Below are 14,791 nucleotides of genomic sequence, written 5' to 3'. Positions count from 1 at the left end.
CCCTGTGGAGTCTAATAGAAAGATAAGACATAGACATGAAAATCAATATGAACTGAGGGAGCAAGGGGAGAGAATCAGGGAAGACTTCCTGGAAGGTGAAACATTTCAGTGGGCAGCAACTCAACAAATGACAAAAGTAGAGGACAGAAAAATATTACTATTCTAGGGAAATGAGTAGCAGAGATGCTAGAGTGCAGGGAGCTGGGAGGATGGGAGAGAGTAGTCCTGTTTGGCTAGAATATAGAGTTCATATAGGGAAGAAATATGAGACTAGGTTGGCAAAGTAGGACAGTGACAGACTCTAAAAAGCCTCAAGAGCTAGCTAAAGGGGTTTGAACTTGACTGTGGGCAATAGGGAGCTGGTATTAAACTAAGTTTCTCCTGAACTTGGCTTAAGGCAGGGGTAACAAAGCACTTGGAGAGAAGCGGCATCAAACTAGAGAGAAAGAAAGAGACACAGACACAGACAGAGAAAGAGAAACAGAGAGAGACAGAGAAACAGAGACAGAGATTCAGAGAAAGAGAAAGACAGAGACACAGAAACAGACAGAAAGAGACAGAGAAACAGAGAGATCAATAGAAAACAGATTACTGCTCCCTACTTCTCTCCCACCCCCAAATCAAAACATAGATTGCTTTATATTGATAATACAGTGAAAAAACAGGAAGTCATTAACAATTCAAATTTCAGGCTCTTTTCTACAGGTAGAGAAGGAAGGTGTTTTAGCCTCTAGAAATTGTGTTAAACTCTCATTAACTCATGTTTGATTCATTAGCAGGGGTTTGGTGCGGGGGAGAAGGGGAATTTGCACTGATCATCTGTGGAGGCTTCATTTTAATGAGCTCATGAGAAGAATCCTTAAGCTTGAAGTTGTCCCTGACCAAGATCATTGGGTTGCTCACAGTTCCGGGTTTTAGCAGACTCTGAATTGAGAATGACAATCTCATCTCCAAGGCCCTCCCCGATCCCTCCTCCAAACTTGAATTTGCCAAGTGAACTCCCAATTCCCCTCATAAATGCCCTATTTTCCCTTGTGGGATGCAAAGCCAGGCTGAGCAAATGGAAGTCCCTTTTTTTTTTTTTTTTTGGTCCTTATTGGGGAAGAGAGAAGTGTCCCCAAGCATGTATTTCTTTCCTTCTCTCTGTTTTTCTCTCATGCTGCCTTCTCATTTCTTCAGTTTCACCTCTGGGCCTTTCACTATTTTGTCGTCATTCTTAAGTCTCTTTCTGTGATTCTATCTGCCACTATTTCTGTGAATTTCTGTGTTCCTTTTTGGTTAAGACCATTTGGTTTTGGGTTTTGTCTTTACGTTTGAATGAAAAAGAGTCAGTGAAGACTTTTCAGTACTTGACAATAGGCTTCTAGTAGGTAGTTAGGCCTAAGTTTCTATCTCTCAGAAATTATGTGACCTTGAAGAAACTTGAAACTTAACCCCCCCCCCCCTTGTAGTGCCACCTCAGCATACTGCATGCCAAATAAGGTTATGAGCATTGTGTTAGCTTTGCATTGGTTGTTTTACTGCTTCCTTGCTCCTTATTTCTAAGGTAAATTGCCGAGTTTAGATTGTGAGCCTGCCTCCCAGCCAACAGGAGTAACAACCCACAGGGAGGGTGGGGAATTTCTGAGTTAGGACTATATAACCTTTGTTCTTGCCTTCTGCAAGCGCCTCACTCTCCTGATTACTTATCAGAGAGGAGATGCCCTTTCTTGTGAGATCGTGATAAAATCTTGCTGCTTTGCTTCTACCTTGAAAAGTCTCTGATTGTCATTTGAGTCGGTGGTCTCTGACCCACACATGTTCCTCAGCATGCAGCACAGTGCCTGACACAGAGGAGATGTTTCATAAATACCTGTTGAACTGAATTGTACCTGTCTTCGTTTCTCATCATGTCCTTCCTCTCTGCTTGTTCCCTCCTATCCAGTTCTGTCTATGACTATTCCCTTTTATTTCTATCTCTCTATCTGTCTTCTTTATCCTATCTCCTTCTCTCTGGTTTTGTCTCTTTCACTAAATCTTTTTCCCCTTCATATCCAGTTTCTCTATGTCTGTGTCTCTCTCCATAGTGTTTCTCTGTCTCTTGGTATTTTATAAATGTCATCCTCAGGTGTTAAGCAGATGTAACTGGATTCAGCCTCTGGGCTTTCTAAGACCAGCAGCACAGCTCAAATTCTAACACATAATCCTCCAACTTATTACATTTACCACTCTTCCCCTTTCATCAGTCATTTCCAAAAGCAGAGAGGAGAAATTGGAGAAGGAATGTATAGATTTTTCCCTTCCCTGGGGCTCCAATCAGGTGTCCCCAGAGATCTGAGCTGTGAAGAGGCAGCAGTAGGAATCATAATTAGGAACGGAAAATGTTATGATGATTAATCACAAGGTAAGATCGGGATAGAACAGGTGAAGCCATATGAATGAGGTCTGATCCCTGAATTAAGGTTAACCTCTCACTAAGACAATGAGAGGTTCAATCTGCCCAAATTGTAGCCCTTTTGTGAGGGATTGAATCCTTTTTAGCTTCTTTCTCTGCAGCAAAGTACTCAGGGAGATACAGAGGAGCTGAATGGGAACATGAGAATAGCTTTCCTGATTGCCAGGTAAGGATCAAAATCCAATTTCAAAATTAAAAAAAAATTCTCTCTGAACAATTAGGCACAGAGCAACTTGAGCAGTGAGATGCCATTCATTCTTCAGGGTGTTTAGCTAAAGCTCCATCAAATGTAGATTGAGTTTTGGGGTTGAGGGCAGGGAGGTGGAATAGTGATTAGAATGGTCAGGAAAACGATAGTACCCTTTGACCTCCAGCCACCACTCCTCACCTGGCTGGCTTGGGAGTAGAGTGGGGGAACACTGGAGGGGACACTGTTTTCTAAGGAATGCAAATGATCGCTGAAGAACAAGAACTGAATTTTGTCCAGTGAGATCTGGAGTAAGGTCACATTAATATTGAGCACTGTCACGGACATTCAGTGGCAAGTTAAGAAGGTTTTTAAAAAGAGCAATGACATTTTTTTCTTTATCATTTCCATATTATAGTTAGTGGATTATACTTTTCCTGGTCCCATCAGATGAACTTTACTTTGGGAAAACAATGCATGTAGGATTATTGGTTTTAGATGTGATCCTCTGGTTCAACCCTCTCATTTTTCAGGTGAGGAAACTGAGACTCAGAGGGGCTCACTCAGGGTCACACAGGCAATAAACAGCAGGGCAAGATTCAAAGCAGGTCATCTGACTTCAGATCTCATGTTTTGTCCATTATTGGTTCTATTGGGCTGAATCCAGGCTGACAGTGTGCATGTTAAGCAGGAAGAAATACATTAAGAGAAAAAAAAAATGTTCTTATAACTCAAGAATCCAAGCTTCTGAAAGCTCTTGGGACTATCCCAGAATGCCAGAAAGCATCCCACTGAGTGTCCTCACTTCTGCATCAGATGTGAGATGGAAGCAGCTAGGTGGCACAGTGGATAATTCAAATCCTGACCCAGCCTATTGCTAGTTATCTGACCCTGGCTAGCAAGCTTCTCTGCCTCAATTTCCTCACCTGTAAAAGTAGAGATAACAATAGCACCTACCTTACAAGGCTGCTGTGAAGATTAAATGAGATAATATCTGTAAAGCACTTTGCAAATCTCAAAGCACTAGCTGGATATTAATGACGCTCATATGTTTCAAGAAATCAGTGACCCAAGGAGAAACAAAATAGAAAATAATGATCGTAGTCATAACAAGTGCGAAATACTGCTCAGCAGGTTGAATCACCAGCATTTTACTAAAATGCACATGGTCCACTTGGATCCTTGTCTAAAACCATCCCCCTTTCTCTGTGATGGCAGGATTTCCCCAAGTATCACACAAAGTGCTTCCCTGAAGATGTTGTAGCCTTCCACATGAATGTACAGGATATCTCATGCTGAAAATGTCCATGGAGAAAAAAGTCTGGGCTACATCGCATTCTAGTGGCAATCAGTGAGTTATATGATTTAATATCTTTACTATTCCATTAGAAAACTAGAGTTCATTCCCTGGGCATCTACCCCTATAAAATGTACAGTGCACAAAGGCAGAAGGGGAAATTTACAGAGGAAAGAACACATTCACAAAAAGTCTAGTTGCTATTTTACAAGAGAAGTGTGAACCATCCAATACATACAAAATGTTTCAAGGTGTACATCAGTACCGAAGGCATTATGAAATATTCTTTGGAGCACAAACAAAAGTGCAAAACAGCCAAGGCAACAGAGCAAATGAGAGGAAGCAAAGCAGCCCGTCTTTGCTGGCCAAAAGACAACCAAATGTTAATGTTCACTGGGGAGTACAAGTGGGATTTAGGACATTGAAAAGTGAGTGTGGGAGTGTGTGTGTGTGTGTGTGTGTGTGTGTGTGTGTGTGTGTGTGTGTGTGTGTGTGAGTGGGAGTGTGTGTAAGAACAGCCATGAGTGTGTGTGTGTATCACAGCATGTGTCAAAGTGTGCTTGTGCAATTATGTGTGTAAGAGAGAGAGAGAAAGACTAGAAAAATCTCCTTATGACCTGTAGATTAAGGTCCATCCAAAGAGGTTTAAAGTCACTGCAGGGCAAGCCCATTATTCTGATCTGCCTCTGTTTTTATTAAGTAAATGTGAACTTACAGACTTGATAGAAGATAGGAAGGAACCAGAGGCTGGCTCAGTGGAACATTTGTTCCTCATGTGGAATCGGATACATTGCAAGGACCTAGGGGTCAGCCCACCCCTGCTCCCCCAATTTGCTGGGCTTGGCCTTCTTTCACTAACCACCACCCTGTCCCACCCCCCATAGCAGGCCCAGATCACTGGTCAGAGCCTGCTGGTGAATAAGTCAGCATTTGGGAAACCTGACCTCTTTGGGGCTTGGAGGGGCCCACTTAGACAATGATGTCCACTCTCCATATGGTGGCAGTTGAGAGAGTTTCCGCTAAAGCACATTAAGGCAATTTGTCCAAATGTCTGTACAGCCTCGTGAAAAATTACATGAAGTAGAAAGAAACATATTAAATACTTGGCAACTTTAAAACATTTTCTCTTCTCCCCAAAATGGAGGGATTTTTGTTACATGGCATGCACACCTCCACAGGACCTCAAAGGAAGAATTCTTCCCTAGTGACGTCTCATGGCTCCCTGGCATCACTCACTCACTGGCAGGATTGGACAAGCCCAAAGTTCCCTTCCTGCATCAAAGCCAAACCCCAAACTAGGGGCAGTGGGAGAGCTTCTAAGGGCCTTACTGAGATATCTCTATCTGATCCCACTTTTAAACCCCACTTTTGTGACTTAAAAAAGGGAGGATGATCTTAATGCACTGGAGATTTCTTATGATTCCCTTTGGCACATACTTGAAAAGCCAAACCACAGGTCAGATCCTTGAGATCATTGTTTCTTATGTAATTTGGATCAGTCCGAGGGCAGCAATTTTTAGCCTCTGTTCATCTGGTTCCTGAACCTTCCTCCCAGAACCAGCTATGCTAACTCCAACTTCACAAGAAGCCATCATAGGAAAACTTCACTGAGAAGACAAGAATGAAGCATCTTTGAATTAGTAGAATGTAGCTACCACTTATCTCATGGTGAGAGAATAGAACACATAAGAATAATTTATATCACCCACTTCTTTAAAAACCCAGTTCAAAACTACCACCTTCAAGATTTCTCCTAATTTATCCATCCTGCTCAGATCTCTGAGTCCCCTTGGCATACTTAACCTCATTTCTTGTGACTTTAAGATGCACTTGCTGATATGCTATTTTGAAATGTTAGGTTGTCTCAGGCATGTCTCCTGTCTCCCCAGCTAGCCTATAAATTCAAGGACCAAGAAGCAAGACTTCTCATTTTTCTTATATTTCACTCAAAATACTATGTACTGGAGCCTTAAGGAGACAGTCCTTTGTTGATTGACTGGCAGATGGTTAAAAACAGGAACATGTAAAAGTATCAAGAGACAGGCAGAGGCAGTGGAAGGGACAAGAAGGAGTCTTGACAAAGGGATTGGATTGACAATGTCTTTCCTCACTTGATCATTTTATAGTTGGGTTGGCACATGTAATCAAAAAGGTAGGCATAATCACAGTCACCATACAATCACGTAGACGTCAACTCATATATTCAGCAAACGATCCCATACAGGCTTTTAGCACTCATAGTAGCACAGAGATACAAACACACATTCAGCACACACACAGTCACACCTAATCACACTCAGCACACATAGACACACAAACACTCATACATGCTCAACACATACAGTCACATTCAGCCATTAGCACATGCACAACACTGTCACACATCAACTCACTACTCAGTCATACATAGTCAAACATAGATACAAACACATAATCACCACATGCAGTCAGACACATACAAATATCTTTAGCATACACAGACACACAAATACAGATGCAAACACCCAGGACATAAACATACCCAGCAGTAACACATGTATTCCAACACACATAGTATTCAGTTACAGTCAAAGACAGATGCATATTCATGCAAGACACAGTCACACATACAACACATACTCATGCAGGTACAAACACATCCAGCGCACAATATTATAAAGACATTTGGCATAGTCACACATGAACACACAGACTCACACATATATATATATATTTATACACATTATATGAAATATGAATGACCCTAAAATCCCAAGCCATTTTATTCTTTTATGAAATTTGATGCTCTATTATGTGCATGTGAATGCTTAGAGCTGGAGGATCCTATTCTCTTTTACTTAGATAGTAGTTTGAATGGATGGACATGAAATGAATAAGGTGCTCCCAGCACTGTCCTCTCCCAATTCTTGTTAACTCAGTTCTAACCTTACAAGTGGTACTGGAATTAAAAAAGAGATACAAAGACTTCTCAGCCTCCTAGTCCCCAAGCAAAAGGCTGGGCTCTAACTTAGAATCATAGTACATGCCCAGAGCTCCCAAATTTGGAAGGTCAGTATGTCACAATTACCTATGAGTGACCCAGAAGAATCAAACTTTTATAATCCAGCTACATGACCACTGGCATTTTTTCCCTAAGAGGAGGAGTCAGGATACTGTATACAATGTGGCTTAGTATTACTACACAGCTTCTAATTCACCAGAGATCAAGTCACAATACCCCAATTAGCCTTAATTAGCTTACAGCTTAGGCCTACACACACACACACACACACACACACACACACACACACACACACACACACACACACACACACACACACACACAAAATGGATTGCTACTGAAGCTCCTTCATATCTCCTTCACATACTTACGTTTACACCATTTCTCTGAATGACACTCTGACCCAATTACAGAATGACGGCCCCATCAGTAATTAGGGAGGATAAGGCAAAGTTACCCTGAAATGAACACTGACTCATCAGACCATCAGACATGAGCTCTGAGCTCTAAGAATATTTGTACAGAAGAGATTAGGAGAGGGATTTAGAATGAAGGGGAGAAGTTACCTAGATAAGAAATATCTACTATTTTACTTACAGAAAATTCTACCCTGGGGGAAGGATTCCAGCAGTGAAGGATAAATGGGCAAACGTGGCACCAGTGGCACACAAGAGCCTTCCATTCTGATGCACTCAGTTGGCATGGGACTCCTTCAGCATGTGGATATCAGTTTCGTAGTCACAGAATCAGAAAATCACAGAATCTCACAGTTTGAAAGGGACCTCAGAGGACACCTTGTATAACCACATCCAAGAGCAGATATTCCTCTACAGCATCCCCAAAAAGTGGTTTTTCTAGTGTCTACTTGAATACCTTCAGAAGACCCAACGCTTTTAGTTCTGCCCTCTGGGGTCAAGCAGAATGATTCTAAACCTTCTTCCATCCAACTACACTTCAAATATTTGGGGAAAATTAGCACATTCCTCCTCTTTCTTCTTTCTTCCTTCTTTCTTCTAGCTTAAATATCCCTAATTCTTTCAACTGATGCTCATACGGCATGGTTTGGGATCTATTCACTACTTTCATTACCCTCCTCTCATGCATTTCAGCTTATCAATGTCCTTTCCCAAAATGGGACACCACACCTGAAATGTGGAGGGCCAAATACAAGCAGGAAAATCACCTCCCCCATTCAGGACACTCTGCATCTCTTAAAACTGCCTAAGACTGCGCCAGCTCATTTTAGGATGTCCTACTGTTGACTCACAGAACTTACCAGACACTCAAATGGCTATTTTCATTATCTGTTTTGCTGATGTTAATATATCTATGCAGTAGATAAATGAATAACGTGTTGGAACAGAACAGGAAAAAGGGCTTTTTAAATACTTCAAACTTCTAGGTTTTGCCTTAGTTTTTAGTCTCTGCTTGGTTTGCTCCATATGCAGTGGTAGAAGTGGGTGAGTGGGCTTTAAATACATAAATACAAAGAACAGAATACATCAAGGATGTACAAATTCACAAGTTATAAAAAAGGTAGGCCTGTGCTGTCCTCAGGCAAGAGTATGGCAGTGTTCCACCTCTACCACAGAAGATTCACTACAATCCACACGCGGCCTCCATAAGGGATGGTAAACTGGGGCATGGGAGGTCTCGAAGAAAATTCTGAGACTCCAAACAAGTTGTCCTAAAAGTGCTTTTCACTCACTGATGGTGAGAACTGACACCAGCTCCAATCACTCCTTGCCAGGGGAGCTCCGAGGCCTGAAATTGCTTTCTGAACATGGATAAACAGGCAAAATAGAGAGCTGCTAAAGATGCAACATGCAGAGGCACAAAGAGGGTCACTTTTAAATATATCATCTTTTATAAATGCACATATAAAATACTGTTCTCTGTGGATTATAGGTATTTATTTGGTGATGTCACTTGTATTATTAGAGTGACAACTCAAAGGCTCTGGTGGATAGTAATACAAACAGGATGCAAAATTTTCAAACATTGCCTAGGGCCTACAAATGCTCTATTCTGGCTCTGGTTTCTGGGAAACCTTCCTACAAATCAGCTCTTGCACAGACTTGCCTCCAGCCTCCTCTTACCAGCTCAGGGACTGGACCATGGGCTGCAAACAAGAAACAGGAAGAATAGAATATGTCACCACAGGGTTTCCATTGTCCTCTGTGGAGGCTCTCATGCTCATTCAGAGCACTCATGCATTATTCAAAGCCTGGTGCGAATCTCGGCCCAAGCAGGGCTTTAGGGACTTGTCCCTGCACAATGCTGGGTGTAGTAGGCCGCCTCCCCCTCCTCCCATGGCAGAGGTGCAGCATAAGGACCTAGCATAGGCAAATAGCACTCTCTCTTTAATATTTTGCTTCATATATTTCCTCATTGCCTTTTTGAACTGCAGATATGATTCTCTCACTTGTTTCTACACACGCATGCACCAAGAGACACAAGTAATCTTTTACTGAGACACAAACAAACATTCACACACTCACACACTGGAGACATCTCACACTCATTCATTCTCACATGCTTAGTATGTGTGAGGAGAAAATAAGAACCCATTTCAATGCCACAAAGAATCTGGAATGGAAGCTTAGCTCCCCCTCTCACCCCTTACTTTCATATCTTTGCAGGAGATTTGATGACTGCTGAGCTCAGTGCAAAAACATGACTGGTCTAAGGCAAGACCACAGCATTGAAGTACTTTAACCTAAATAGCTAAAAAAAGCTAAATGAAGGAGCTGCTAGATAACATTCTGGAGCCAGAGGTGCTTGAGAGGACCCTAACTCATTTCCCTAACTACAATCAATCAGTATTCCCTAGCAAGCATCACATCAAAACATCCCAGAAAGAGCTATAGCGAAAGGATTAAAAAACCTCTTGGACAAAAAGACTTCAAACCCTGCCCTTGCTAAAATGATGCAGGATGTTCTGAACCATGAGAGTCTAACCTCCATCCATTCTTGCCACAATCTAAGTCTATAAGCCCTTGGTTTATCCTTGGTGAAAAAAGCTGCTTGGCATTTGGACATCATTTCTCTATCTGCTACAATGTGGTGAGTAGATAAAAACTATTTGATAAAAATTATTAGATTTTTATTAAAAATTAGATAAAATTATTCCCCCATTCATTCATTGAAGTATAGGTAGCAATCACTTCAGTTGAACACATACTAGACAAGCTTTGTTCCATGTAATAAAACCCATATTTGTGTGTTCATGCATCTGAAACTAGTTGCTTCAATGCTACCTATAAAAAAAGGGCATTGAGCTATCAGAGCTCTGCATTACTAGGGGAAGCATGACTGATGTTTTCATTTACCATTTTAAAAATCTACAGCACTTTGAAAGAGAAGATATAGATGCCAAAAACTGTTATCTCTACCCATTTCCAATGGCATGCATAAGCAAAACTGAGAGTGAGATAGGTTGGAAAAGTCATTCAAATATGTAAAATATACTTTTCTCTTCTCCCTGGATCACTGAAAAGGAGCTAGCTGCAAGTGATTGGCTCTGGCCAAGATCTATAATATGAGCTTGGTTAATAGTGTTCAAAATGCTGAGTATTTCTCTCCTCTAGAAGCAATCAGTCTAAGGCAAGCAAGAGTGTGCAAATGAAATGTTGGTTACAGATACACACCCAGGAAGAATAGTTACGCATATATATATATGTATACTAATTATATTTCGAAACCTCCTGGAGAAATAATGCCTACCCTAGGACAATGCAGAGAAATCCTAGACTGTCACAGGGCTAGCATGTGCTCTGGTCTTAAATAGCTATTTCAGTGAGACCAAATTACTCCTGTGAGGCTTTGGAAAAAAATAATAAATTAGTTCTATCATTCAAAAAAGTCCAATCTGGGACTATATTTACCCATGCTAAAGTGCTTTCACTGATGTCTGTACTGGCTGGTGCATGTGATCTGTTTCCAATGTGAAGGGCTGTCCCCACTCCAATCATCATGACCCAAAGAAAGCCATTGGCTCCCAGTTAGCTTTTGCTGATAAAGGAAAATGTCATTCTTGGGGACAAACAGTATTCCCAATTGTCCTAAATAATTTGCATGAAAATCTCCTGCTTCATTTTAAGGATTCTGCTGGCAAGGAATTTACTTTAGTCCACTGAGAACTTCCACATGGTGGCTCTGATAAGGGAGGGTGTGAGTAGGGAGATATCGGTGCAAGTCACAATTGATCCAAGAGAGAATTTTCTTAGAAGATGATAAAGCCAGAGAGAATGCAACCAATCCATGTTCACTCAAGTCAAGGGTAGCTCCATAAGGCTTCATGAAGAGACAAGCAAAATACCCTTTCAAATTAAATTTAATTATCAAATATAGCCATTAGTCCTTGAAGGTTCTTGAGTTGGTAGAATAAAATATGATAAATCACAGGTTAATAAAAAATTTAGTCTTTGGTCCAGACCCTGAAGGCCACAGTTTCTAGTGACCAACTTTGGTGGCAAGGGTTAAGTTTCTCCCCCAAAGTATTTCCCTCTGGATTGATCCCTGGGGCAGGCCATTCCAGTATTATTCCCTTCATTGGAATAATTTCAGCTGGCACATCTGGCTTGTGGGGCAGGCCTGCAGCTGAGCTCTGGCTGGGCGTAGTTTAGAGAAGGGAGAGAGAGAGGAATAACTCCATTTACCTTACAGTCCCATAGAACCAGCAGAAGAACAGTCACAGAAGTGTGGGAGAGGTAGTTAGGCCAGCTCCACTTGGCAAAAAAATGGTGAACAGGAACAAGTTACTGGATGAAAGGGCCTGTTGGTGTACAAGCCCTGGCCATTCTTGTGGGATGTAAGGGGAGGAGTGAGGCATGAAGACTAACTAGAGAAGTTGAAACTTGCTGTTTCAAGTAGAGCTTAATTATCCCTTTCTGCCTAATACCTCCCCAAAACAAGGGAAATGGAGCTATCCTCCAGGAGTTGCTTTCAAAGGACATGCTTTTGTGCCAGAAGCAAGAAGCCAAAATTAGAAATAAAATTTTTATCTGGCAATGAGCATGCACTATGTACTCTAACATTAAGAAAGTCCATCAGGATGGGTGCTCTAGTTCAACTCAACTGATTTAAAGAGGATATTTTGAAGGGGGGAAGTCTACATTTTAGCATATTTCCTGAAAAATGTTTGAAAAGGAAATTAGTTGTTTCATCAACCCCCCTGGGCACACAGATAACTCAAAAGTGGGACTATCCCACAGTCTTAGCCCATGGAAGGAAATTATTTTTGTGTGACCCCAAGATTCCATTGCCTCTCTTAAAGATATAGTAAAGATACAATATATAGTCTCTGCATGACTTTTGAAGGTAGAAGATTATTGAACCCAATATTAACCAGTCTGTTGAGGCAGAGGCTTCACCTTGAAGCACCACAGTCCTTAAGCAGCCACATTCATCCTAAACCATATCCCCACACAATTCAAAGAGAATAAATATGAAGCCTTTGTTAAATGCTCAGTTTTCCATAATACTTCTTGAAAACTTTCTCTTTAAAGAGATCATTAACTTTAACTCCAGAACAGACATTCCCAAATACAATATTTAGACGACGGATGGATGGATGGTCTTTAATTAACCAAAACTGAGGAAAATCCATAAGGAGGACTTTTTTGTTCTGAAGCAAATTTCTCATCATTTAAAATGTATTTCATCTTTCTGTCTTTCATCTATTTTATCTTTCCATTTATGAAAGTTGAAATAGGATATATACTTTAAGTGATAAGGATGCCACCAGAGAGATGTATAGCTGGAGGGGAGGGAGACAAAAGAAGATGGACTGGTAACACAGAGTGAGGGAGAACTGATGCACAGCCCAAGTGCTTGGTGATCAGCTTTGGTGGCACCATGGCTCTCAGGAGATCTAGAGAAAGACCTCCAGCACATTGGGTGCTCCTCCCTCCATGACAGTTTCTAAGTGGACATGGGCAAGATTTGCATAGGATGGACAGGCATGGAAGGGTTGTCATCTGTATTACTGGATAGAGTACCCACATCTAGGATATCATAGGTACAGTAAAGCACCAAATATCCCTATTTCATGTTGCAGGATCAGCTACAAAAGCTGGGCAGCCCTTTACCAAACAAAGGGAAGAAATGACAAGTCTGTATTCCTCCCTACATACAGAGAGAGAAGAGAAAGAAAAGAAAAGCTGCTCTTCCCTCTGATCATCTGCATTTTGTTTTGTTTTCAAGTCCAAGATAAGAAATTAAGAAAGAGCTCCCATTGGGTTGGCTTTCCAATGTGGTTTCTTCACTGTGTGATAAAGCTAGGTAAAGGGGAGAATCAGGGAGATTGTATTTCAGTGAGGGACAAAGGATAAGGATCAAGGATATCCTAATCCTTTAAAGAACTTCCTGTGTTGCTTATCATGTCACAGCTGCTAATGACATGGAGTCCTCTCTAAGTATCCATGGAGAAAGAACAAGACAAGAAGAGCCCACCGTCCTTATAGCCTGTGCCAAATTACAAAGCTATTGTCCGTGGAGTGCCCTTCAGAACCTACTCCGTGGAATGTGGGAGAGATCCCTCAAGTACCCTGCAGATTGGTTATCTTGCTCAGACACATAATCCCAATAAATTACAAAAATGGTCACTAGCTAAACTAAAACATGAAGTTGGTTGTAAACACAATAGATTTTCCTGACATTTCTTCAGAGAGCTCTAGGTTTCCATATTCAGAAATGTCCTCTCATATCCAAGTCATATTATAACTTTTAAAGCCAAAACCCAAACTTGGCTACTTACACATTCTTTGTCTTTTTTTCTATGCCAAATCAGCATAGCAAAAGAAAGACAGTCCCTGGGGAGAGAATCTGTCCCAAAGGGTTAAACATGTCTTTACAAGAACAGGGACTTTTATTCCCAACAGGACTGAAATGGCCTTCGAATCTTATCCTCTGAATTCTTATTTATTGATATCTCATCTGCATGCCGCTGGAGGATTAATTGATGAATGGAAAGTCCAGGCCAGGGCTCAAAGGTGCCCATAACTTTAGCCTTTAAGAAGACCCCATGATCCCAGGGATAGAATACTTTAGTTGAAAGGATAGAGTGGCACGGCAATTCTAAGCAAGTATGTCAAAGTCTGGTGCCATTATTCCTCACCTCTCTTTCCTTACCATCTCCTCCCTGTCCCCTACCTGGAAAGCTAATTCAGTGGATATTAAGGGAGTAAAAAGATCACTTTGTGGCTTTGTTTTGGTCCCCAGTGAAACCTGTCTCAGTGATACTCCTACCTTTCCCCAGCTCTCTCAGAGGTTCTGAACATAGGCATAGCATTAATTCTGCTTCAGGAAGGAAGAGACAAATGGGGAGAGAAGCCAACTGGCAGTTTGGTAGACTTGTTCTCAAGAGAATAAGGAAAGAAGATTCCCTCCCTGCTTCAAGATCGTAAGAAGAGGAACATTTCACAAAGGCAAAGAGTCAAAGGGAATCTGAGTTATGGCATAAGGGAAGCCAACTTTTTCAGTGTGTCAGTGAAGGATAAACACTTCCAGACACAACCATGAATATGTCCAAAAAGCCACCCCCTGGGGAGCTACATTTAAAAAATAAGTCTTCCAAATTCACCCTCTCCACTTATCTGCCTGCCTTCCCCACACTTCCTTTTGCTGCCAAACTCTCTACAGGGCACGGGTAAGATCCATATAGAAAAACTCAAGTCAGTAACCCATCAATACATAGTCATACCCTAAAGAGCCTGTACTATTTGGAAGCAGAAAGACAAAAGAGGTTATCCAATTTAGTATAATACATGATTTAAATGTAACTCCTAAATCCATTTTCTAAAATTCTTAGATCTCTCTTGGATCACCGCTGACTCACAGTTCTGGCCTTTTCTCCCAATTTTCCTAAAC

At 41.3% G+C, this 14,791-nt stretch overlaps 1 long non-coding RNA gene across 2 annotated transcripts in view; it reads left to right on the top strand.

Moving 5' to 3' along the window:
* The window catches only part of LOC140519843 (uncharacterized), a 51,155-nt gene extending 37,607 nt beyond the window's left edge, over positions 1-13,548 (top strand). For both annotated transcript variants that reach the window (XR_011972301.1, XR_011972300.1), the window contains 4 exons: positions 2,521-2,600; positions 3,840-3,972; positions 9,562-9,985; positions 12,981-13,548. This is a non-coding gene — a long non-coding RNA (uncharacterized lncRNA). The remainder of the gene's footprint in view (positions 1-2,520; positions 2,601-3,839; positions 3,973-9,561; positions 9,986-12,980) is intronic.
* The last annotated feature ends 1,243 nt before the right edge of the window (positions 13,549-14,791 follow it).

This window comes from Notamacropus eugenii, chromosome 1 (assembly GCF_028372415.1).
Source record: "Notamacropus eugenii isolate mMacEug1 chromosome 1, mMacEug1.pri_v2, whole genome shotgun sequence".
In the NCBI taxonomy this organism is placed as follows: domain Eukaryota; kingdom Metazoa; phylum Chordata; class Mammalia; order Diprotodontia; family Macropodidae; genus Notamacropus; species Notamacropus eugenii.
The sequence above is the reverse complement of the archived record's forward strand: the minus strand, read 5'-3'. Positions and strand labels throughout refer to the sequence as shown.